Raw genomic sequence first — 25897 nt, 5'->3', positions numbered from 1 at the left:
TTGAATCCCAGGGAGTTCTGTCAGGTATAGAGCCAGCCTATATGTAGGTGGTGAGGGAGGCAGGACTGAGGCCATGTCTACATCTAAAATTTTGCAGCGCTGGTTGTTACAGCTGTATTAGTACAGCTGTATAGGGCCAGCGCTGCAGAGTGGCCACACTTACAGCAACCAGCGCTGCAAGTGGTGTTAGATGTGGCCACACTGCAGCGCTGTTGGGCGGCTTCAAGGGGGGTTCCGGGAACGCGAGAGCAAACCGGGAAAGGAGACCAGCTTCGCCGCGGTTTGCTCTCGCGTTCCCCGAACCACCCTGCAAACCGCAGGGAAGGAGACTTGCTTGGGGCTCCGGGAACGAGAGAGCAAACCGGGAAAGGAGACCAGCTTCGCCGCGGTTTGCTCTCGCGTTCCCGGAGCCACCCAGCAAACCGCAGGGAAGGAGACCTGCTTGCTCGGGGTTCTGGGAACGAGAGAGCAAACCGGGAAAGGAGACCAGCTTCGCCGCGGTTTGCTCTCGCGTTCCCGGAGCCACCCAGCAAACCGCAGGGAAGGAGACCTGCTTGCTCGGGGTTCCGGGAACGAGAGAGCAAACCGGGAAAGGAGACCAGCTTCGCCACGGTTTGCTCTCGCGTTCCCGGAGCCACCCAGCAAACCGCAGGGAAGGAGACCTGCTTGCTCGGGGTTCCGGGAACGAGAGAGCAAACCGGGAAAGGAGACCAGCTTCGCCGCGGTTTGCTCTCGCGTTCCCGGAGCCACCCAGCAAACCGCAGGGAAGGAGACCTGCTTGCTCGGGGTTCCGGGAACGAGAGAGCAAACCGGGAAAGGAGACCAGCTTGATTACCAGAGGCTTCCTCCTTCCACGGAGGTCAAGAAAAGCGCTGGTAAGTGTCTACATTGGATTACCAGCGCTGGATCACCAGCGCTGGATCCTCTACACCCGAGACAAAACGGGAGTACGGCCAGCGCTGCAAACAGGGAGTTGCAGCGCTGGTGATGCCCTGCAGATGTGTACACCTTCAAAGTTGCAGCGCTGTAACTCCCTCACCAGCGCTGCAACTTTCTGATGTAGACAAGCCCTGATTATGTGTTTCCCTCAGAGATACAGAGGAATATGAATAAATAAATCATTCAGATCCCTATGCTGAACAAATGAACTCTTAACACTGGAGAAAGTGATGTACTGCAGGTATCATCCACACCAGTCTGCCCTTGTTCTTTGGCAGGGAAATCTCCACCCAGAAAATACCACCAGCTGTCTGCCCCCAGAGTTCAGAGAGGCAGCAACAAATCCTTCCTAGAAACTGGGGCCAAGTCAGATAAAGAGGATACTGCCAAACAGGTGACATGGAGGAAAATATTTGGGAAACCCCAACAATTTCTGAGGGAACTTACCAATGCTCATAGGCGGCAGGTTTGTATAATTTTAATGGTTTGTATAATTTTGTATAATTGTATAAATTTTGGTGGTGCCCAAAATGGTGGTGCCCGCCCCCTACCCCACCGCTCTCACCCTGAAAGCTGATATAAAATGAAGCTACAATGTGTCGGCACCACAAGATTACAAGGGTCAATTAAAAGTGGAAAGTCAGAAGTAGCACTTGCCTGCTTCAATATACGGTATTATATTTTGTTGCACTTGTTGTGACAAAGTGGGAATGTTCTTAATGTTTTCTCTGAATACTGTGTGGGTGCCTCAGTTTCCCCTGCAAGGTGCTAACTGAAGGTGCTGGGGACAAAGAGATCAGAAGAGATCCAGAAGTGACACAATGGCTAGAGGAGGGAGTGTCAGTTTGGAGCTGGCTGGGGAAATGGGGAGAGGCCCAGAACTTGGGTCTAGGCTCCCCACCCTCCAAAATGGAACTGACTGAGGGGTCTTGTTTTCTGTACCTACAAGCCTTGTTTTAGACTGTGATCCTGTCGTCTAATAAACCTTCTGTTTTACCAGCTGGCTGAGAGTCACATCTGACTGCAGAATTGGGGTGCAGGAACCTCTAGTTGCCCCAGGACCTGCCTGGGCAGACTTGCTGCAGAAAGCACACAGTGTGGAAGGGCATGCTGAATGCTCCGAGGTCAGACCCAGTAAGGTGTAAGCTTCTTGCCCTGGAGACAATATGCTCAGAGAGAGGAAGCTCCCCCAGAGTCCTGACTGGCTTTGTATGGAGTAGTTCCAAAGCATCCCCTTCCACACCATGCGCTTCCCAGAAATCCGCACAGGCACTGACACTCCCTCCTCTGGCCTTTGTCTCTTTTCCAGGCATTAGGAGGTCACCTGATCTCTTTGTTCTCCAACACCTTCAGTTGGCACCTGGCAGGAGAGCGGCCTAGCCCATCAGTTGCCCGGAGACAGGGTTTCAGCCATTCTCTGTGCAGACGGCATCACACTGGCACTCTAGAGCTCTACAACAATCACATTCCCTTATCCCACCATGTAGATCCTTGAGAAATGCATAGGGGAAACTGAGGCACCCACACACTATTCAGAGAAAACATTAAGAACATTCCCACTTTGTAACACCTATATATGACTAATTATATACTTTAAAGGATGTAAAATAATCAAGTATTGTGCTAAACACAATGATACTCCAAACTGACCACCAAATTTAAGTTGCACGTTTTTCCCCTCAAGTGAGGGCTCTGGGATGGCACTGGGGATAAGGGGTTCACAGTGCAGCAGGGTGCTCAGGGTTGGGGTGCTGGGGGTGCAGGCTCTGGGGTGGGGCAGGGCTGGGGATAAGGAACTTGGGATGCAGACAGGCTGCCCTAAGGCTAGGGCCAGAGAGGACTCTCCTGCCTCCTTACTGGCAGACACAAGCTCCAGGGGAGAGACCCCTTCTCTCCCCCCTCCTCCCCACCAGCAGCACACTCACTCTGCACCACAGTCACTGCACAGGCTCCTGGGGACTCTCTCAGGTCCAGAAAGCCCACTCGCCTCTCCTATGATGGGTACCGGGGCTGGGGGTTGCCATCATGTGTGGCCTCCCCACCACTGCTGCTGCCCCTGAGTCCCAGAGGGGCAGGGGAGAGAGCTCCCAAGCATTTGTGTGCTTCCTTCCCCCTCCTCTCTCCCTCTTCCCCTCCCCCCGTGCTCCAAGAGGCTCTCTGCCACTGATCTCTATAGCCTTAGGCAAAAGCAGCACAAACAAAAGAGAGAGGCTGTTTTCTTTCAGGCAGGGAAGCTCCGGGGCGAGGGCAGGGGAGAAACCCAGCTCCAAATATTGGTGGAGCACAGCCCCCAGTCTTGAATATTCCTGGTGCTTGAGCACCTCGAGCCCGTATAAGCTGCAGCCCCTGCCAATGCTAGTGCCCCAGAATCAATATGAACAGAATCCAGAACCCAGATATCAGGGTTCTAAAGCACAGTGCTTGGAGACACAGTCATTTCACTCCTGCATATAAAGACGTAGGCAGCAGATGAGAGCAGAGTGTTCCAGCCCAGCACTTGATTTCAATGTTGCATTTCCCCAGAATTTAACCTGGGATATACTGTCATTTATGGTATCCTAATAGAAGGACTCTAGGAAGGATTAACAATAAGGTTCTTCCAGGACAAACTTCTGGACACTTCTGCAGGTCCTAGGTCTTCTATCTGAGATGGTATAAGAGTCCCTCACAAGGGAGCCAGTAATCACCAACCTAAACCTGTTCTAAAGCTGCTTTGCCGTACCCCTGCAGGGTCTCTGTGCATGGGAGAACCTTGGATGGTACAGAGCTGTCATAGCAATTCCTGTACCACTCCCTTGCTCCAATCAGCATGGCTGGAGGAAAGTGGGCATCCAGGCAAACCCTGGCTGTTGGGTTGTCCCTTTGGGGCCTTAGCATAGTTTAGAGCATTTTGAGTGGTCTACATTGTGCCATGGGAACTGGCCTTATGCGGACCAGCCCTGGGTTGGGAGAGGACAAGTCTGGCCTTAAGTATTTGGCTGCAGCTCAGGAGGTGATCAGCTTGGGATCCTTCAGGGTGTACTTGTACCATGCTTACGGGAGATATTATTAATCAGTCTTACCAAGAACAATGTGTGTTGTATCACACGACTTTCTGCTGGAAATGTCACAGATGCATAATTTCTGAGAGACTTGGACTCAAACTTTTGCTCAAATTGGCCAGTCCTGTAAAATCCTAAAGAAAAAAAGTAATATAATAAGGAGCCCTTTAGCAGGCAATTAATGACTGGAGTGGCAATTTTACAACCCAAGGCAAAACACTTTACAGCACTATATTAAGTGACTAATAAAGGACCCAAACATCGTCCAACACCCAGTACATTTACAGGTTTTATTTTAAGTTTTGCAAAGAGGATTAGAGACATTTGTATTCATTAAGGAGATAAAAACCTTTCCTTTGGAGCTTGTGTTTTATTTATAAAGTATGGATTGTATAGGCAGCTTACAAACAATAAACAGAGCAATAAAACAGTCAGGGAGAAAAAAGCCAATTTGATATTCTGCTTTAAAAAGAGCAAGTAGATTGTTTCTTCCTAAAACCCTATTTAATGGATTAAGCTATTACTGAAGAGATAGATAATATACACAATGGAAGAAAAAATCCCAAGACCAATATCTCACTCTGCCTTAAATGGGAAAAGGGAAATATTATCTCCATATTACAAATGGGTAACCAAGGCATGGAAGGATCAAGCAATTCGCCCAAGGTTTACAGAGCACATCTGTGGCAGAGCTAGAACTGAACCCAGTTCTTCTGAATCTATGGCCATTATCTCAACTAGAAGCCTATTCTTCGTATCTTCCATCTTGCTTTTTTTATTCTCTTTCATACACTCCTCCATCGTTCTCCTCCCTTGTCTCCCAAGTCTCTCTCCTGAATTATTTTCCTCTCTCGCAATTCATTACTCCTCTGGCCTCACTCCACTCTCTCCTCCCCACAGATTAATCTCTTTCTGCTCTAGTAGCTCCTCTTCCTATTATCCATTTCCACATATGTGCATTTCAAGTCTGACTACTACTTGGTGATCCTGGAAAAAGCAAGGGCTCGGTGACCACACACACAAAATAAATGCCTTTTAAAACCTCCTGATCATTTGAATAGCTTGATAAGGATCTTAATTATCTGACAAAAGAAAGCTAATCAGAAAGATTCAGTAGAAGTTAAATGTGCATTGGAAACCAGTGAAACTCCTTTACCATACAACAGCCCAGCAAGCCTTCCAAATGGGATTTCAGCTTCTCTTCAAAAGGTTCTTTGGGGCTAGTGAAGAGATTGGAGTTTAAAAGAGGTTGTCTTTAAATATAGGAATAGGAGATTCCATTTGTTTGAAGGGAATAGAGACATAACAGCAAATTTAGCGCAACATTTTCAAAAGTGTTTGGTATGACCTAAGCAAATTAAGGGTAAAACTCCCTATGACTTCAGCGGCAGCAGAGTTAAGCCAATGCTGAGCAGTTCTGAAAATTCCACCTTTAATAGTGGCATAAGCAGGTGTATCTAGTTGACTAAGTTTCTAAGCAAGTAACACCATAGATGAGATGGTGCAAAGGATAGGAAGTTGCTTATGATGATGTACTTCAGACCCCCAGAAGCCTTTACTTGAAAAAGGCTCCTTTACATGGCATTGATGCAGACCTGAAAACCTACCAACAGCACAGTCCACAAAGAATTCTGCAATTTTTGGCAGCATTTTCATAGTGCCATATTCCATCAACATTGCCAGTGTACATAGTGTTTCTTTTTCCAAAAAGGCTCACTTTGACCTTAAAGGATGGATGCCAGTGCTGGTATTTTGCAAGCTTCTTTTGAAAGAGTTTTTGTATGACATTGGTGACATGTTGACATTGATAACGGATCACAGAGAGTCAAGAGGAAGAATGGACTTGTGATTAAAGCTCTGGACAAAAGAACCAGGAGATCTGGATTCTGTACTCCACAGACTCCCTTTGTGACCCTGAACAAGTCACTTAGATCTCTCTGTCCTTGGATTACCCATCGGTATGTAATGGAAATGAAATATTTCTTGTCTCACACCCTTTGTCTGTCCCATGTAAACTCTTTGACAGAAGGGCTGTTTCTTATTATGTGTACTTACAGTGCCTGTTAACGATAGGGCCCTCATGTCCATTGGGTCCTCTAGTCCACTGCTGTAATACAAATAATCATTCAAACACTGACCAAGGAACATTGTTAGAATAAGAAAAGTATCCCTAAATCTACTCTCTTTTTTCTCCTAGAACCTTCCCCTCCTGCCCCGGTTTCCTTCTGCAGATGTAAAGAAACTGTGCACATTCTCACAATATCTATGACATGGATGTAAGACTCTTTGGGCCAAATTCATCCCTGCTACTTCACCAGGGATAAGACATGCATCTGAGGAAGTGGGTATTCACCCACGAAAGCTCATGCTCCAAAACGTCTGTTAGTCTATAAGGTGCCACAGGATTCTTTGCTGCTTTTTTTAGGGATAAGCCTGCCATTCATCCTGATGCTTTCCCAAAGCAGGTTCTTTTTGTCATTTCTCACAATTATTCCCAGGGGGTTGCTCTTGCAGGTCACAAACATATGCCAGCTCAATGGTCCTTCAATTCATTTTTCTCTCCTGCAAGGTAACCATTCATCCATGGAGTAATTTCTTTAATTGAGGCATTTTAATCCAAATTGCCAGTTAATACCTGCAGGGCCAGCTTCCCTCCTGATCAGCTCTGGGAATTGAAGGAAGGGTTGAATTGTGCTGTAAAGTTTTGCTTGATGAAATCCTGAGTGACTCTAAAAATTCAGGAGCAAACTTGGCACGGAAAGCTTTGAAAATCCCCAAAAAATCGTAAAATCAGAAGAAAATTAAAAACATACATATTCGTTTTAGAAGCTAAGTGACATATGTTTGTGCACATGCGTGTCAGTTCTAGAGACCTGGATTCATACCCTAAAGTAGATCATAAATAAAAATGAAGTTAACAGTCTCACTCTATCATACCCATTCGTAAAATGGCCAAAATATGTGGCAGTTCAGCTGCCTCTTTCATGACTTTGTTCTTAATGTAGCAGATTTTGTGTTATTACATTTCTAGTGCAGTAGAGGCAGCATTTGAAATTGGGACCCCCCATTGTGCTGTACAAACAAATAGGAAGAAGCAGTCTCAACAGTGTACAGTCTAATTGGAAGGGGCATTGCAGTAAACAAGAATGGGATGAGGAGCTAACAGGTAATGTTTTATGTGGGATCCACGTTGAATTCCTTTCTCTTGCATGCACAAGGCAGAATCAGAAGTCCACCTGAAGGTATTTATTGTAACTTAAGATTTGAGGATAAATAGTTACCTTTACTCCTATGTATAGACTGTACAAATTTTGATTGGTTTATTCATGCACATTTATTTCAAATAAACAAACACTCTTATCTGTATGTATTTATAAAAAGATACAGTGATAATAATTAAGCACTAAAATGAGAGGTTGTGGAATCTCCATCACTGGATGTTTTTAAGAAGAGGTTAGACAAACACCTGTCAGGCATTGTCTAGATATACTTGGTCCTGCCTCAGAGCTCGAGGATGGACTAGATGACCTCTTGAGGTCCCTTCCAGCCCTACATTTCTATGATTCTATAATACATTTCCATCTGACTTGAACTGAATCATCAAGCTGCATATCACATCATGTTCCAAAGACAGACAAAAATGGCATTGGCTAGAACCCATCCTCCTTAATAATGATTGCTGTGTCTTTACACAACATTATGCACCTGAGAAAACTACCTGGATACAGTTGGTAAACATGGTTATTGAGAAACTACAAACATTCAACGCCTAGCTACATATATATACTGCTGGTCTGTTAGGGTCCTGGTGGCTCCTGCAACAGAAGACAGTGAGGCCCACTGAGGGGCTCCCAAACGATTTAAAGAGATACTACCCAATTCAAGTACACTACAATATGGTAATTTCCATCATGGGAGATCTGTTTGCTGAGGATTCAGATGAAGGTCGTCATAATGGTCCGTTTCTACTTCAAAATCTGTGAAACTATGAATCACTTTCAATTTTGAATGTGGACGTCTGCTAAACATTGTCCTTTTTTCCTTCCAAACATGAGTATTAAAGCAATATTCAGTAGGTACACACTCCCAGTACTGTATAAATAGTTGTTATACTGTTTTGCTCACTACAATGAGTCTTGAGAAGCATGTCTAAGACATGTTTTCACAAATTCCTTGGGCCATGGCTACACTAGAGAGTTGCAGTGCTGGTGAGGGGGTTACAGCGCTGCAACTTAGGATGTGGCCACACTTGCAAAGCACGGCCAGCGCTGCAACTCCCTGGTTGCAGTGCTGGCTGTACACCTGGTCGAGCCTCGGGTGTAGCGATTCCAGCGCTGGTGATCCAGCGCTGGTCAGCAAGGGTGGACCCCACCAGCGCTTTTATTGACCTTCGGGGTATAAGGAGGTATCCCAGAATTCCTGTCCACAACAAACCGGAAGAAAGGGAGAGCTCAGAGTTCAGCCAAACTGCTTATTTAAAAAACAAACACAGCTCCTGTTTGCTGAGTGAGCGGAGGCAGGCAGGGGAATTACTTTGGAATGTTCACAGCTGTTTGCTTGAAGAGAGAAACAGCACGCTCACACGGCAGAGGGGGAGGGGGAAGTCCATGTTGAGCAGATGCTTATCTGGTCTGATGGCTATTTAGGAGTACATAATTTGCATTTAGTGAATGAGAGAGGGGTAGGGGAAGAGGGTCAGAACTTTTAAAATGATTGAAGGTAGGCAGTGTGTGTCTTCCAGTCCTTAGAACTTGCAAGGCAGGGAGCTGAGAACAGTGTCAACTCCAAAAATCCATTCTTTCTGTCTCCTCCACGCTCCCTGTCACATTCCACCCCACCCCCCTCTTTTGAAAAGCACGTTGCAGCCACTTATAGACTCATAGACTCATAGGTCAGAAGGGACCAATCTGATCATCTAGTCTGACCTCCTGCACAAGGCAGGCCACAGAACCCCACCCATCCAATTTTATAACAACCCCTAACCCAGGACAGAGTTATTGAAATCCTCAAAATTGGTTTGAAGACCTCAAGCTGCAGAGAAACCACCAGCAAGCGACCCGTGCCCCACGCTGCAGGGGAAGGCGAAAAACCTCCAGGGCCCCTGCCAATTCGCCCTGGAGGAAAATTCCTTCCCGACCCCAAATATGGCGATCAGCTAAACCCTGAGCATGTGGGCAAGAGTCACCAGCCAGCACCCAAGAAGGAATTCTCTGCAGTAACTCAGTTCCCATGCCATCCAACATCTCCCCGCAGACCATTGAGCAGACCTATCTGGTGGTAATCCAAGATCAATTGCCCAAATTAACAATCCTATCATAACATCCCCTCCATATACTTATCAAGCTTTATCTTAAAGCCAGGAAAGTCTTTTGCCCCCACTACTTCCCTCGGAAGGCTGTTCCAGAACTTCACTCCCCTAATGGTTAGAAACCTTCGTCTAATTTCAAGTCTAAACTTCCTAATATCCAGTTTATACCCATTCGTCCTCGTGCCTACATTAGTACTAAACTTAAATAATTCCTCTCCCTCCCTAACGTTAACCCCCCTGATATATTTATATAGAGCAAGCATATCCCCCCGCAGCCTTCTTTTGGCCAGGCTAAACAAGCCAAGCTCTTTGAGTCTCCTTTCATAAGGCAGTTTTTCCATTCCTCGGATCATCCTTGTAGCCCGTCTCTGAACCTGTTCCAGTTTGAATTCATCCTTCTTGAACATGGGACACCAGAACTGCACACAGTATTCCAGATGGGGTCTCACCAACACCTTGTATAACGGTACTAACACTTCCTTATCCTTGCAGGAAATACCCCGCCTGATGCATCCCAAAATCGCATTTGCTTTTTTAACAGCCGTATCACATTGGCGACTCATAGTCATCCTGCTATCAACCAGTACCCCAAGGTCCTTCTCCTCCTCCGTCGCTTCCAACTGATGCGCCCCCAACATATATCCAAAATTCTTATTATTAATTCCTAAATGCATAACCTTGCACTTTTCACTATTGTATTTCATCCTATTTCTATTACTCCAGTTTACAAGGTGGTTCAGATCTTCCTGAATAGTATCCCTGTCCTTCTCCATGTTAGCAATACCCCCCAGCTTCATGTCATCCGCAAACTTTATTAGCACATTCCCGCTCTTTGTGCCAAGGTCAGTAATAAAAAGGTTAAATAAGATCGGTCCCAAAACCGATCCTTGAGGGACTCCACTAGTGACCTCCTTCCAGCCTGACAATTTACCTTTCAATACGACCCTCTGGAGTCTCCCCTTTAACCAGTTCCTTATCCAACTTACAACTTTCATGTTCATTCCCATCTTTTCCAAATGCTTGGATAGCTGCCCACAATGCACCACTCCCAACAGCGCTGCAAATGCTGCAAATGTGGCCACACTGCAGCGCTGGTAGCTGTCAGTGTGGCCACACTGCAGCGCTGGCCCTACACAGCTGTACGAACACAGCTGTAACTACCAGCGCTGCAGAACTGTAAGTGTAGCCATGGCCTTGCTGACTAGGGCAGGTGTTTTGTTCCTCAGTTATAAGGAAGTCATAACACTGGATTGGATGTTATATTCTAAGGCCTTGTTTACACATAAATTTTGTAACAGGTTATTCAAACTTGTTTTGACAAACGAAGTTAATTAAACTGGTGCAAACTCCTATGTTAACACTTTTATTTTGATTTAAGTGTTGCCTATTTTGGTTTAGTTTAAAGTTAATCAATTAAACTGAAATAAAAGTGTCCGCACAGCCTTTTGAGCGAGATCTCTTTAAAATCAAACCTTACATGGTTAAAACAGTGCAACTCTGCACTCTGTAGACAAGTCCTGGTTTGTACAAAGAGGGACAAATACAACACAGTCAAAACTCAGAATCAAACAATTCAAATATGGCAACAAATGCATTGCACAAATAGTATCCCCAGTGTCAAACAAGCAACAAGTCAGGAGATTTGTTTAAAGAATCATAATATTTAAAAAAATAATAATACTACATTTGGAACTCTTCTCATTTGCCTTTGGCTTTTAAACTTGTTAAGGCTGATGTTTCCAAGCTTCTCCCCACACCATGAGGGCTAGGGAAAAAATATTAAATGGCAGCTGATATTTTTGGGTGTTTACATGCATTCTTTGGCTCCAAATAAAAACCACCAAATATCATGATACTTATGATAAAATCACGAGAGGTGGCCACACTGCATAAAGCTGTTACATATGTCACACTGTCCTCTTTTTTTAACCAGATATAGACTTCTCATGTGCATTGTGAGGGATGAAGTATTGCACTTGAAAGACAGGTTCTTGTTTTGTATTATTTTTTATGAGCCTGATCCTAAGACCATTGAAGTGAAAGGGAGCCTTTTCACTGATTTCAATGAACTTTGGACCAGGACCTTTGAGGGTGTATTTATTAAGTACATAAAAGCAACCACACTGGGTCATTCCAAAGGTCCATCTAGCCCAGTAACCTGTCTTCCAACAGTGGCCAATGCCAGGTGCTTCAGAGGGAATGAAGAGAACAGGTAATCATCACGTGATCCATCCTATCACTGTTTCCCAGCTTCTGGGAAACAGAGATTAGGGGCACCATCCTGGCTAATTGCAACAGACTAAGCAGTAAATAGTAACATAAATAAGACTGGGCCATAAATGTCTCCTAGGAACTTCCAAATGCTTGTTGAAAGGGTTGAATTTTAGAAAATAACACAAAGGTTGTTTTTAGCTTCTGAGATTTTGAAAGCCATTGCTAACTGACTAATATCACAAAGTCAAACATGCTAGTAATGTTAGTTATTCTTCAATTTCCAAACATTCATTCATTTTCCATTCCTTGTTGCCCATTCAAAATTAACATTATTAGAGTGTAAATACAGTACAAATTAAGAACTTCCTTACAGCCGTATTATAGTGGGGTATTTTTAAACCTGTTTACATTTTTCTATTAATTTAAGCACAAACCATGCAGTTCCATTTATTTGACTCAACCTTCAAGCAATGTGTCTATAATTGCAATAGAAAACATTCAAAGCAATTTGCCAAGCACCTATCTGAGACAATAAGCATCCTCAATAAAATATGATTGCTGTGCCCTGAGCACTAATAATGAGCCAAGAGCTCAGTGCTCTCACTTTTAAAAGAAAATATAATTGTTTCTGGACTTTGTATGTTTTGCAAGAAGCTACTTGTTGCCTTAATTGATTATGAATTATTATTACATTTTGAATATTGAATAACGCAATTGCATAAATAATTCACTGTGAGGAAGGGATGGGTTAAATGGATCCTTAATTAGATTCAACATTGAAGAAATTATATTATGTTTTTTTTCCTGTCACCCTAAATAGCCTAAACACAGTGGCACAAATTCAGAGCTCTAAAACAGAACTTGAATTCAAGTGAGGTTGGACCTGACTACACCCAAGGTGGCCTTTTATGTAACATCCAGGAGGGAAAACTTACTAAAACTATCTAAAATATAACTATATAAAAATACAAATAAACCCAGATTAGTATAGCATTTGCCACAATCTTTTATAGCATGTGATGATGAGCACTGTTACAACTATGCCCGGTACAATCACCCATCTGTTGTAAGTAGACCCAGCCCCTGGATCCCACATGCTTTTAAGACAACTGACCTGGGATCTATTAACTGCTTTTATGTCTTGGTGTCTAGCGCATACTCAGACCTCTTGGCTAAGGCCAACCTTGGGACACGGAACTCCACGATCCAGTTGCCCTCAACCCTGGAACCAGTGCCTCAGACCTTCCAAGCCACATCCTCCCCTTCATTGATTTACGTGCATTGCCCCAGACTCCCAGCTAGGTGGCAGTCACTCTAGACTTCTCATCTAACACCTTCAGGAGCAATATGGAAGGAAAGCAAGGAACACAAACTTAGCAAAGGAATTTCTTAATGACTGTCACTTTTCTTTTGAAAAGCACTAGAGGGCTACATATCTTTGAAAATAACAAAAGTCCTGAGATGCAGCCTCCCCTAATCTGGTCTTGCCCCTTCTGTGGCCTGGTCTACACTACGCGTTTAAACCAATTTTGGCAGCGTTAAACCGATTTAACGCTGCAGCCGTCCACATAACGAGGCCCTTTATATCAATATAAAGGGCTCTTTAAACCGGTTTCTGTACTCCTCCCCGATGAGAGGAGTAACGCTGAAATTGGTATTACCATATGGGATTAGGGTTAGTGTGGCCGCAAATCGACGGTATTGGCCTCCGGGCGGTATCCCCCAGTGCACCATTGTGACTGCTCTGGACAGCAATTCGAACTCAGATGCACTGGCCAGGTAAACAGGAAAAGCCCCGCAAACTTTTGAATTTCATTTCCTGTTTGCCCAGTTGGAGCTCTGATCAGCATGGGTGGCGATGCAGTCCCAAATCCAAAAAGAGCTTCAGCATGGGCCGTACAGGAGATACCAGATCTGATCGCTGCATGGGGAGACAAATCTGTTCTATCAGAGCTCCGTTACAGAAGACGAAATGAAAAAGCATTTGAAAAAATCTCCAAGCTATGATAGACAGAGGCCACAGCACAGTGCTGTGTGACAAGCATAATGGAAAGCCAAAGAATCAAATGGACGCTCATGGATGGAGGGAGGAGGTACTGAGGACTCCAGCTATCTCACAGTCCCTGCAGTCTCCGAAAAGCATTTGCATTCTTGGCTGAGTGCCCAATGCCTGTAGGGTCAAACACATTGTCTGGGGTGTTTCAGGGTATATGTTGTCAATTTACCCCTCTTTCCCCCCGTGAAAGAAAAGGGAAAAAAAATTGTTTCTTGACTTTTTTATATGTCACCCTATGTCTACTGCATGCTGCTGGTAGACGCGGTGCTGCGGCAATGAATAGCAGCATCCTCTCCCCTCCCCTCCCCGGTGGCAGATGGTATAATATGACTGCTATCCATTGTCATCATCAGCCCGTGAGTGCTCCTGGCTAGCCTCAGGTGAGGTCGGCCGGGGGCGCCTGGGTAAAAGTAGGAATGACTCCCGGTCATTCCCGGTAGATGGTACAGAACGGCTGGTAACCATCCTCATCGTAGCAACTGGGGGCTGAGTTCCATCAGCCCTCCCCTTTCATGCCTAAAGAAAAGATTCTGTACTGCCTGGAATATCATAGCAGTTGGAGGCTGCCTCCCCCTCATTTTATCTCACTAAAAAGTCAGTGTTTCTTATTCCTGCATTCTTTATTTCTTCATCACACAAATGTGGGACACTGCCACGGTAGTCCAGAAAGGTTGGGGGAGAAGGGAATCAACGGGTGGGGTTGTTGCAAGGGCACCCCCCGTGAATGGCATGCAGCTCATCATTTCTGCGGGATCTGACATGGAGCGGTTGTGCTCTCTGGTTCTCTGATACACTGGTTCTCTGGTATACTTGCCCCATATTCTAGGCAGGACTGACTCTATTTTTAGATAAACCATAAAGGAGGGATTGACTCGGGGAGTTATTCCCATTTTTGTTTTTGCGCCCCCGGCCGACTTCAGCTAAGGCCAGCCAGGAGCACCCATGACAGCGGCAGATGGTACAGAATGACTGATAACCGTCATCTCATTGCCAATTTATAATGGCACTGCAGATGGTACAGAACAACTGGTAACCGTCTCTGCTACCTTGCAATGGCAAATGAATGCTGCTGTGTAGCACTGCAGTACTGCCTCTGTCAGCGGCATCCAGTACGCTTATGGTGACAGTGACAATAGGCAAAACGGGCTCCATGGTTGCCATGCTATGGCGTCTGCCAGGGCAATCCAGGGGAAAAGGGCGCAAAATGATTGTCTGCCGTTGCTTTCACGGAGGAAGGAATGAGTGACATTTACCCAGAATCACCCGTGACACTGTTTTTGCACAATCATGCATTGGAATCTCAACCCAGAATTCCAATGGGCGGGGGAGACTGCGGGAACTATGGGATAGCTACGGGATAGCTACTCACAGTGCAATGCTCCAGAAATCGATGCTAGCATCGGTATATGGACGCACATCGCCGAATTAATGTGCTTAGTGTGGTCGCGTGCACTCGACTTTATACAATCTGTTTTACAAAACCGGTTTATGTAAAATCGGAATAATCCCATAGTGTAGACATACCCTGTGTGTCTGAGGTCTGTTCACATTTCAGGCCAGGCAAAGTCTTGCTCTGTAAGCCCATCAGTTCTTTGGTGATGGATGGCCCCTAGTTCAAAGTAGCACCCCTCTTAATGTACAGTCTCTCTGCCACATGCTCAGTTGGAAAACTCCATTCAAGTCAAACTTGCCCAACGAAAAAAACATTGTTCAAAGGATCTGGGCCATTAGTTGAGAGACAATCAAAGCTGATGGCCTACACTGTAGTTTTGATGGCTTCTCTGTGACAGTCCTGCCATGAGTTGTCAAGCACCTTTCCTTGGCCCTGCACCTGTCTGGAATGCATGACAATAATCTGTTTTGGGTGGGGTTAGTCATGTCTTCAGCATGTAACATAAAATGACATTCCCAATAAAAAGTGGAGTGCACAATCTGATACAAGTGTATCCTACTCTGTCACACACTGTGAAGATATAAATTCCAGGCCAGATTCTCAGCTAGTGTAAATCAGCATCAGTGTATTGAAGTCAGTGGACCCATGCTGATTTACACCTTATGAGAATTTGGCCCACTATATGTAAACTTCCTTATCTATGGCATGTTACTAACAATTTAGATTACGAAAACTGAAGAAAAAAATACTTTTCACTGATAGTGTTCTTTGTTTACTTTCTTCATTTCACTCCACTTGTAGAGTTAAATTTCGCTGGTGAGTTTAATGTTTGTTTCTAGCTAGTTTCATTTTCTGGCTCTCATGCGGTTCAAAACTTTGCAGGGAAATATTTAAACACAAAGAAGTCATCTGTATAGTTAATTATTTCATCCTAATGCTGTATTCATTCTTTACTGGAAAGCATTTCCCCCAAAATAATACCTGAAGGATAATCGTACAAAATAAAATCAAGTGCTTTCAATTGCTGAGGCAAGAAATCTACTGTGAAACTTGTGCTTAACAAAATGGAGAACAAAAAAGACTGTTTTATTCTATCATATATTAAAATTAAAGGAATAAGGGGCTCATTTGCTTAAAAATTCTCCATTAATATTCATCTGATGGCAAGGAGTCATAATCTCACACCACTAATGAAAATAGCTTATTAAATAGTAATTCTTTTCAATAGAGACAGGAGCCTGGGTATGAAGAGCACTGCCTCAAGTTCTCATGTAAATTGTTCGTGATGATAACCAGTAACAGAACTGAATCGCACGCATTCCCACCTCTGTGAGCTTTCACTCAGAATATAGACACTGATGAATGCCACACAGGAAGAGGCCTCCTGACAGAAGGGAAAGCTGTCATCGTCAGACCTGTAAAGGTAAAGAGAGAGCATGGAAGAAGCAGCTTATCTCTCTGATACGGAGCAGCTGGAATACAGACACTCCGAAACTTACGCAAGCGTTCTGTCCAGATCACCTTGCATAACTTGAATTTTATGTAAATTGGGAACGTATACCCAACCATTATAGGGAGAGGGAAAAAAAAAAAAAGCTTTCTAGCTTACAGAACTTTTTCCGTAAGTGTGGATTTGTAAGTTGGGTTTGCGTAACTCGGGGAGTGTCTGTAAGCAAAATTACATTCCCCTCACTATCCACCTTCCTGGACCAGATAGTCATGATCTTCTTCAGCCAAGAAGGAACCAGAGAGGAGTAATAACTTTGGGAGCAGAGGAGCTTTCCTAGCCTCAGGTCTGCCCTGTGATGGTGGAACGTTCCAACACCTTGTGGAATTGTGCTTTTTTTTTTTTTTTTTTTTGGTCATAGTAACCAAAGCCTTTGCTGTTCAGCAATTCCCCTGCTGCCCTGACTCTCACTAACTGACCAAGCCAGCTTCTGCCTGGTAATCCCCGTGCTAACTTGACTCGTCCTGACCAAACTGACTCTGCTTTGTACCACTTATTGACTTGCTCATTAACTCTCTGCCTTGTTACTCTGTACACCAACTATTTGTACTATTAAAATAAAGACATCACTTCATGAAGCAGAGTTCGTGCACTTCAAAACTTGTTCCACTCTATGGCTAGAAGTGTCTTTCTCACCATTATTAACATGTTGCTTTATCAGAAAACGCTCGTCAATTCGATGCTATTCAACTGATGTGCACCAGGTGGCAGCACTATCCCCATTTCATGCTTAACGCTTCCTTGAGCTGCAGATAGATGTCTCTTTAGATGTTCATGAGCAAGGCCTGTGTGATCACCTAATAATATGCTGTTCTCTATGCTGTACTATCCTACTGTTCAGCTCTGTTTCTTTTTTATATGAGATCCTGTTGGGGATGGACCTTGTATATTTAGGGTTTGCATGTGGGGGAAGTTGGTTACTGTTGTTCCTTAGACAAGTAATTCAAGCATTGCTAGACTTTCTGGGCTTTCATGGTTGCCAATTATAGTCACTTAGTTACAATACTATTAATTATTTACATTCTAATTAGTGTGTGTATTAAGTGCCTGGGAAGCTGAACAACTCCGTTTGCCTCAATCATCTTACCATGGTTCACCCTCAGATACTAAATGCTCCTGGAACAAGCCAAGACCTGTTTCTGTTTTTAGTTGCATCCTCTCCCTCCTGAACTCTGTTTAGCCCTATCTATCTCTTCTCGCTCCCTTTTTAATGGAATTTGGGTGCTTCCATGATGCACCGCAGCCATGAGGCTGCCATGGCACATGGTCATCATTCATCAAGAGGGAAGATTGTGGTATATCATAGATATTCTTCTTTCCCACTTACAAGCTAATTTCCTGGCTGGACCCTCAAGATGTACAGTGACATCGGGGTCAGCTGAGTGTAGGTCTTCTGCAGATCATTCTCTCCTCATGTGCTTTGACACTGGAAGTCTTCTATGCCATATTAACAGGCATAGAGAAGGAGAGTGAGCAATGGAAGAGCTCATCTAGTAGGGGACCCCAACCCTAAAGTTACTATACGTCTTCTCTGGCATCAGAGAAGCCAGCCTCAGTATGAAGGAGGAAGAGGTGAAGAAAAAGAAGAAAAAGAACAGGGGGATGAGAGGAGCTACAATGAGGAAGTTTAGATTCAAACTGATTGTCTAACATTGTCCCCAGTGAGGCCTTTGGACAATGTCTTTTTACATTTTCATTGTGGTCCAAATCCTGAGCTAGCATGAATCTGCATAGTTCCCCTGCAGCCACATGAGGAATGCATGTGTGCATGGTGTGTGTGTGTGTGTGTGTGTGCACGCGCATGTGTGCATGCATGGTGTATATGCATGTGTGTGTGTCGAGCTGTTAAATAAAGGATAAATACTGTGATTAAGAAACAAACTTCACTATCAGCAATACTTCATGAAAGTTTTCACGCCCACATGATGACCTATCCATTCACACCACTGTCTACTTTAATTTTGATAAATAAAATTGTTAACTAGAGCTGCTCAGATTGTTAGGAATGTGAAAGATTTTGTGGGAAAATCCTACTTTTTGACAAAAAAAAGCTGAGAATTTGGGGGTTTATTGAAAAATATTTGGCTAAAAATAATTTTAAGTGGATATTTTTCATGAAAAAATGCATTTAATCAAAAACCCATTGAAAAACAAACCCACCGGAAAAACTTTGACTAGTCCTACTGTTAAATACACTTTTTTGTCAATGGATCATAAAAGGGGTGGTGGATAAATTACAGTATCATGAAACTGTGCCTGGAGAGAAATTTTTCTTCTCTTCAAAATCTATGCTCCTGATTCTGCTTCTATTTGAAGTCAGTGGCCGAATTCCTATTGACTGTAATGGGAGCAGGGGAAAGCCATGTAGTAAGAGTACTATTATTGTAGTTAGTGTTCCATGCTACAAGCTGAAACTGATGTTATTGTGACCCATATGATTTCTTTTCTTGGAAGGAGATTTAAACAAAATGTCAAGAAATGACCTACCAATTTTGGGGTGACAGCTTTGCTTATAGCATTCCCATAGATTTACACTGCACCTATTGTTTCAGATAAGCTGCAGCATATATAAATTAGCCTGGCTACAATAGGGTATATTATTTTTATGAATGATTATATCAGGGTAATGTTTTTATGCCATAAGAAAAGCATTTTACAAGCACTGTATCTTTTGTATGGTAAAGGTTTACATTATTTCTGCAGGATCATGTAATGCATTATGATCACAAAGTAATGGGGACATATACTAAATACTGCATGGTCTCCACAAGCACAGGGAATATACAATATTGTGTGAGCAAATGGAGAAATCAGAGAAATAGACATGGAATATGGAACTTTTCACCTTCATGTCACTGGTTCAAATCCAGCTCATGAATTAGAAAAGTTATAACCAGTTCCTGATGGTTCAGCTGCTTATGTGAAATGAGGTGATGGTTTCACTCCCATTCCTAGTGGACAAGTGTCTATATCTCAAAAAGTCAGCATAATAGGTAGCACTAATTAGGAGTCTCAGCAGAGAAGCCATTTAAAGTACATGGAGATTGTGGACTTTCTAAGGTTAAGGTTGAAGCACCTTACACAGGACAGTGCACAGAAATTTTCATTACATTAGGCTGTGGATAAATAGAAGCTTTCAGTCTCTAGGATTGTCAACCTGGCATCTCTCACATCAGACTCGGAGGGAGAAGTTGGAGGGGGGAGAGGGCCCCCTCCAACTTCAGGGGGAGCTGTCTGTGACAATGGGGCCTACCCATCACACTTTTATGTTTAGTCCACTTGTGAGTGGCATTCACTGACTCCCTTGACACTTTCTCAAGGCAGTGGGTCTGGAGTTCTCTACCAAATGCCCCCATCCTAAATCCCTCCTTCTGAGCCTTTAAACTCATCCCACTGCTGTTTTTGATTGATTTCTTCCCAGCCATTTAGTTTATCTTGGTATTTGTGTGGCCACTCCCTTCTGTTGAGGGGGAAGCCACTGCCACTTTTCATAGGTGAAACCCCCCTGGGAGTGGGGGGGGGCGTGTTCCTCAAAACCAACAGGGATCAAATAAGCTGGCACTGTTCACCAAAGGTAATGCACTGTTCTGTGGAACTCAGGAAATCTAGATTCAATTCCAGGCCCAGTGTGATAGGGTCTACAAAGCATAGCTGTAAGAAATGTCAATTATGGTGAGACACCCCCAGCTGCTGTAGTTAATGAGGACAAACCCAAGTGTAAAGAGGGAGAAGGGGGCAGGGCTCCCTTGAGCTGGCTGAGCAGACTGGATTAGAGCAATGGCTGGCTTGACTGAACAGAGCTGGAACTACAGGCTGAGAGGGAGAGGCTGGAAGTTATGTTGGAAAATGAGGGTGAAGAAGTAAGGGATGAGGAATGGCTTCAGTTTAGGACAAAGAAGAAAAGAATAAAATTTCTATCTGAAGAAGAGGGAGCAGATAGAGATGGGAAAGGAATGGCAGCTTTTAATTGTCATATTACTAGCTGAAGATGTAAAGACTGGAGATGTTAATCCACTGAAAACAGCAGAATGGATTAGGTGAGGTAACAGTGGTATATTAAGAGCTAAAAGAATGCAGAGTGGAGATATATCTGTAGAATAGACACATAAGGAACAGCCTGAGAAACTTTTAAAAGCTACTTTTTTAGGGAGAATAAAAGTAATTTGCTAGCTATCTAAATATATGACAAAAAGCAAGAGGGGTATGTTATGGGGTTCCAGTAAGCATGATTGAGTATTAAATTAAAAAGGCTTTTGGTGAAGACTGAGTGCTGTTTAAGTGACTGATTAGCAGAAGCAGGAGAGAACACAAATGATCCACAGCTGTTGGAGTCACATTTTGAAGTGCAATAAAATAGAATATCAGCTCTTCTGGGTTAAACCATATATCCTGGCCCTTTTATTATCAATGTCAAAGGGTTGGGCACGTGACAGCTGTCTGTAAGGGCAAAATGAAGTGTGGTAAATGTGGAGGAGAACACTTATATGAGAACTGTATGGAAAGAACAGAACAGCAATGCACAAATTGTGGGGCTAAGCATAGTGCTGCATGCAAAAGGTGCAGGGTGACAGAATGAGCTAGAGAGAGGCCAAAAACGAAAACTATCCATAAAATATCCTATGTAGAATGTACCAAAAGATATTCACAGTGCAAAGTGGAGAAGGAGGAAAACGTTAGTGAGGGGAGAAAGCTACTGATCTAACAAAATGCAGTTCCGGGCAGAAAAGATGTACTGCCTGAAGGCAAAGAGAAATTTGTAGCATTTATGACAGAAGTGATTAATTGCATTTTACAAACAGGCAAGAAGACTGAAAGAATACAAATTGTAACAAAAGTGGCAAAAAGTGCATATAGGCAGTATCTATCAATAGACTGCATTCATGATATTTTAATTGAAGGTAATAATGTAGTTTTAACAACATGGTTCTAACCATTTTTTTCTGGAACATACATAGTTTAACACATCGTCTGATATTAAAGAAAACTGTTTTTGAAATGGAAAACTATTCTGACATATGTGTACAAGAAACATGATTAGTAAGAAAACTTTAGTTCTGATTTCCATGATATGATGTAATCAGACCTGATAGAAAAATAACAAGAGGAGAAAGGGGGCTGTATATTTTTAAATGAAAGTCTTAGTTCCATCAAAACAGCTATATAGAACTTAAATTTTGAGTACAATACTGTTGAGATTCCTATACAGAATAATAAGAATACCTTTATACAAATCCATAATGTTACAATACATGTAAAAAAACCTCGGCAATCTAGAATTGGAAGCATTAAGTAAGAGTGTTAAATGCCCATATACTATTTGTGGAGACAGTAATATCCATAATTCATTATGGGGAAGCGGGAAACTGATTATAATAGCAAATGCCTGGAACATGTGCTATCTGGTATTGCTAAATACTGGACCACCTACTTAGTTTAGTTTGGTGGATGGAACCTTTTCATGTTTAGATCTGGGACTTGCAACCAGCAATTTAGCAAATATATGCAGCTGGGAAATCTATAAAGAAGATGGCACAGAAAGTGATCACTTTCCTATGCTACTTACTTATCAAGGCTAATGTAATGTTAAAAACACTGAAGGAATCGGTATCTGGAAACTTAGAAAAGCAAATTGGGGACTCTTTAAGAGTAAGTATGATAAGTATCTAAGTACCAATTGTCTGTGATAATTTAGAGGAATTTCATGATAATAAAGAGAGAGAAAGTTGTAGTAGCAGCCAACTAAGCTATATGTGAGCTATTGAATTGCCACAATCTCAGAAATCTGGTTCCCTGATGGAATGAAGATTGTAAAGCTGCTCATTAAAGAAAGCAAAAGTACAATGAATAGCAAGGGCTTAATGAAGTATACAAGAGGTAAAGTGCTGGCCCAAAGACTTATTTAAAAAGGCCAAAAAAGAGAGTTGGAGAAAGCATTGTGGGAAAATGAACAAAGATTCCAAGGTTTCCAAGATACATAAACAAGTTAAAAGAATTAATAAGATATGGAGTAAAAACAAGTTATACCTGGTCTTACAGTAAATGATCAAGTTGAAAGCTCTAATTTAAGGAAAAGGGGATATTTTAGCGAAAGCATTCCAAAAGATTAGTAATGATACAAATCAAAGTAAAGAGTTTTGTGAACAAAAGAGAATGTTTGCTGAAGACAAATGTGAGCTCCTAAATGGCCAGGTAAAATATAAAGATGATGTACTGAATGAAAATTTCAGCAGAAGGGAACTCAAAAAAGCTATAGACACAAGTACAGCACCATGTAAAGATAGCATATGTAATACACTGATTAAGCACCTGCCAGAAGGGAGTTTCAGGGTTTTATTGACAATATATAATAATATATGGGGAAAAGGAATACTACTGGCAGAATGGAAGAAAGCGGCAGCTATAATGATAGGAAAACCTGACTAATTACACACAAGACCTGATGCATGGAGACCTACTGCCCACACATTGTGTGTGGGCAAAATTATGGAGAGAATGATAAATGAGAGATTAGTAACATACTTGGGAAAAATGAAATTATAAACTGTGTGCAAAATAGTTTCAAGAGAGGAAAATGTAAAGTTGATTATATTGTAAGATTAGAAATGGAACTGCAAAAAAGTATGAGGAAAAGAGTTTATGATAGCTGTCTTTCTGGACATTGAAAATGCACATGACATGCTATGGAAAGAAGGCTTGTTGCATAAACTAGCTGCTACTGGAATAAGAGGAAGAATATTCTTGTTTGGTTTGAAGTTTCTCACCCACAAGTCAAGATGGGGATGGCTTTGTTGATTATTTATAAACTTACTAACAGCACTCCAGAGGGGAGTGTTATCAGTGCTCCAGTGTTTGATACCATGATTAATGAACTCCCGGAGAGTGTACGGGCAGGAATAGGTATTATCCCTATTTGCAGGTGACTGTACTATATGGGCCAAACATAGTAGACTTAAGGTAGTTGTGGAAAGAACCAATGAGACACTTGGGGATTTCAGAATGCAGAAATACTTGGGGTTTTAAGTTCTCACTTGCTAAAACAAAGGGAATGATTCTCACAAAAAGGAAGATTGTGGAAGAATGGACCCTATATCTCTATGCAGAGAAAGTTAAAGTAGCTCAACATTTGATATTCTTAAGAGTTATGTTTGATAACAAACTAATTTGGAAAGGTCATTGTCATAAACAGATAGCTAAGGGTTAATGTCTCTTTCACCTGGAGCACCTGACCAGAGGACCAATCAGGAAACCGGATTTTTTCAACTTTGGGTGGAGGGAATTGTGTGTCTGAGGTCTTTTGTTTTCTGGCTGTCTGCTTTCTCTGAGCTTTGGAGAAGTAGTTCTGTTTTCTAATCTTCTGTTTCTAAGTGTAAGGACCAAGATATCAGATAGTAAGTTATATGGTTTCTTTTCTTTGATATTTGCATGAATATAAGTGCTGGAGTGCTTTGATTTGTATTCTTTTTGAATAAGGCTGTTTATTCAATATTCTTTTAAGCAATTGACCCTGTATTGTATCATCTTAATACAGAGAGACCATTTGTATTTTTTCTTTCTTTTTTATATAAAGCTTTCTTTTAAGACTTGTTGGAGTTTTTCTTTACTTCAGGGAAATTGAGTCTGTACTCACCAGGGAATTGGTGGGAGGAAGAAATCAGGAGAGATCGGTGTGTGTTGAATTGGCTAGCCTGATTTTGCATTCCCTCTGGGGGAATAGGAAAGTCCTTTTTGTTCCAGGACCGGGAACGGAGAGGGGGAGTCACTCTGTTTGGATTCACAGAGCTTGTGTCTGTGTATCTCTCCAGGAGCACCTGGGGGGGGGGGAGGGAAAAAGGATTATTTCCCTTTGTTGTGAGACTCAAGGGATTTGGGTCTTGGGGTCCCCAGGGAAGGTTTTTCAGTGGGACCAGAGTGCCCCAAAACACTCTAATTTTTTGGGTGGTGGCAGCAGGTACCAGGTCCAAGCTGGTGACTAAGCTTGGAGGTTTTCATGCTAACCCCCATATTTTGGACGCTAAGGTCCAAATCTGGGACTAAGGTTATGATAGTCATATACCTGATATCAAGTCTAAATGTAAAGATAGGGTGAATATGCTTAAAAGTATTGCTGGAAACAATAGGGGTGCAGATAAGAACATGCTGGTGATGTTGTATAGGGCACCAATAAGACCAGTTATAGATTATGGATGCCAACCTTCAATTCAGCTTCTAAACTAACACTTAAAAAATGAGAGCTGAACCAAACCCAAGCTTAGTGGATCACGTGTGGTGCAAGTATTAGGACACTTTCTCCGGTAGCAGTTAACTGTCAGAGAAAGGCCTATAAATTTAAGGATGAAATTAGCCTTTTGGGCTAAGGTTAATAGAAATAATGAAGAAAAGAGTACTAAACAAATATACAAGGACTTTTAGGAATTAATGGACAAGATGTAACTGGAGGTTACAAACTCCCACATACTAACATGGTCAAAAGATTTAAGTAAAAAGGAAGGAGTGGACGAGATTAAAATCTCTAATCATGAGAAATCAAACTATAGTTGGATGGTGTCTCTCCAATTGTGGATTTAGAAATATAGAATTAAACAAAGGGAAGAACAGGACTGTCAAATGCGGCAAATAACATTTATGAGTTGATGCATGGCAAAGAGAGTCAGCATTGTCAAATCCATAGTGATGGATCTAAAGGTGACAACACAGTCATGTGGTAATGGCCTTTTGTATCCTTTAATTTGGAATTAAAATGTCTGAAACGAATCAATTTTGTGGCTAGTATGGCAGCCAATTTCATGGGCACACTGTTGGCACTGACCTGGATAAGGGATGTATGTCCAACTACAGCTGCTATTGTATCAGCCTCTTTATTGGGTACAATGGTGAACAGAAAGAGAGCCTCAAAAAGCAGGAATGATGTAATCAAATGATCCTACAGTGCCTGAAATGGAAAAGAGAGTGAAACCAATCTATAAAAATCTTTCAACAATCAGGTTTGAAGATTAGTTCAAGGTGCCTCTGGGGAAGAGTGGGATCTATCAATCCAAATTAGAAATACCTTCTGTGTGAGCGTTTTGGCTGTTCATCCCATAGGTGCTAGATCACAGCATGTATCCTGTTGCCCTGCAGAGGGGACATGTGAAGCCACACCCCTCATGAGGAACACTAAAGAGATTGGGAGGCAGACAGGCACCATCCCTCTGCAGCAGTACTCTTTGCAAAGTGAGCAATCAGTCCCAGCCATTTGCTGGTTGCCTTCTGCAGTGAACCAGCCCTCAGAGGTAGCGAGGGGCAGGACTAAAGCTCTGATTCCTCCTGCCCTCTTTTTGGCAGGGGAGCAGAAGCAAGCAGACTCTTTGTGCAGGAACTGCTGTTGGGGGAGGCCTTTGTACAACTGTACAAGGGGATAGGGAGGCTTCTGTTGTGCCCGTGTACAGGCATCTTGCTAATC

At 42.8% G+C, this 25897-nt stretch overlaps 2 long non-coding RNA genes across 3 annotated transcripts in view; one reads left to right on the top strand and one right to left on the bottom strand.

Annotated features, from left to right (window-relative positions):
• LOC115655259 overlaps window positions 1–25897 on the top strand; it is a 386865-nt gene that overhangs the window by 271401 nt on the left and 89567 nt on the right. The window lies entirely within an intron of this gene.
• LOC115655261 lies at window positions 3517–16351 on the bottom strand. Its single transcript, XR_004001357.1, has 3 exons — window positions 16277–16351; window positions 6036–6087; window positions 3517–4114 (listed from the first exon to the last, which is right to left on the bottom strand). It is a non-coding gene; the product is annotated as an uncharacterized LOC115655261 (long non-coding RNA).

The sequence above is a fragment of the Gopherus evgoodei genome, chromosome 7 (genome assembly GCF_007399415.2).
Source record: "Gopherus evgoodei ecotype Sinaloan lineage chromosome 7, rGopEvg1_v1.p, whole genome shotgun sequence".
In the NCBI taxonomy this organism is placed as follows: Eukaryota; Metazoa; Chordata; order Testudines; family Testudinidae; genus Gopherus; species Gopherus evgoodei.
The sequence above is the reverse complement of the archived record's forward strand: the minus strand, read 5'-3'. Positions and strand labels throughout refer to the sequence as shown.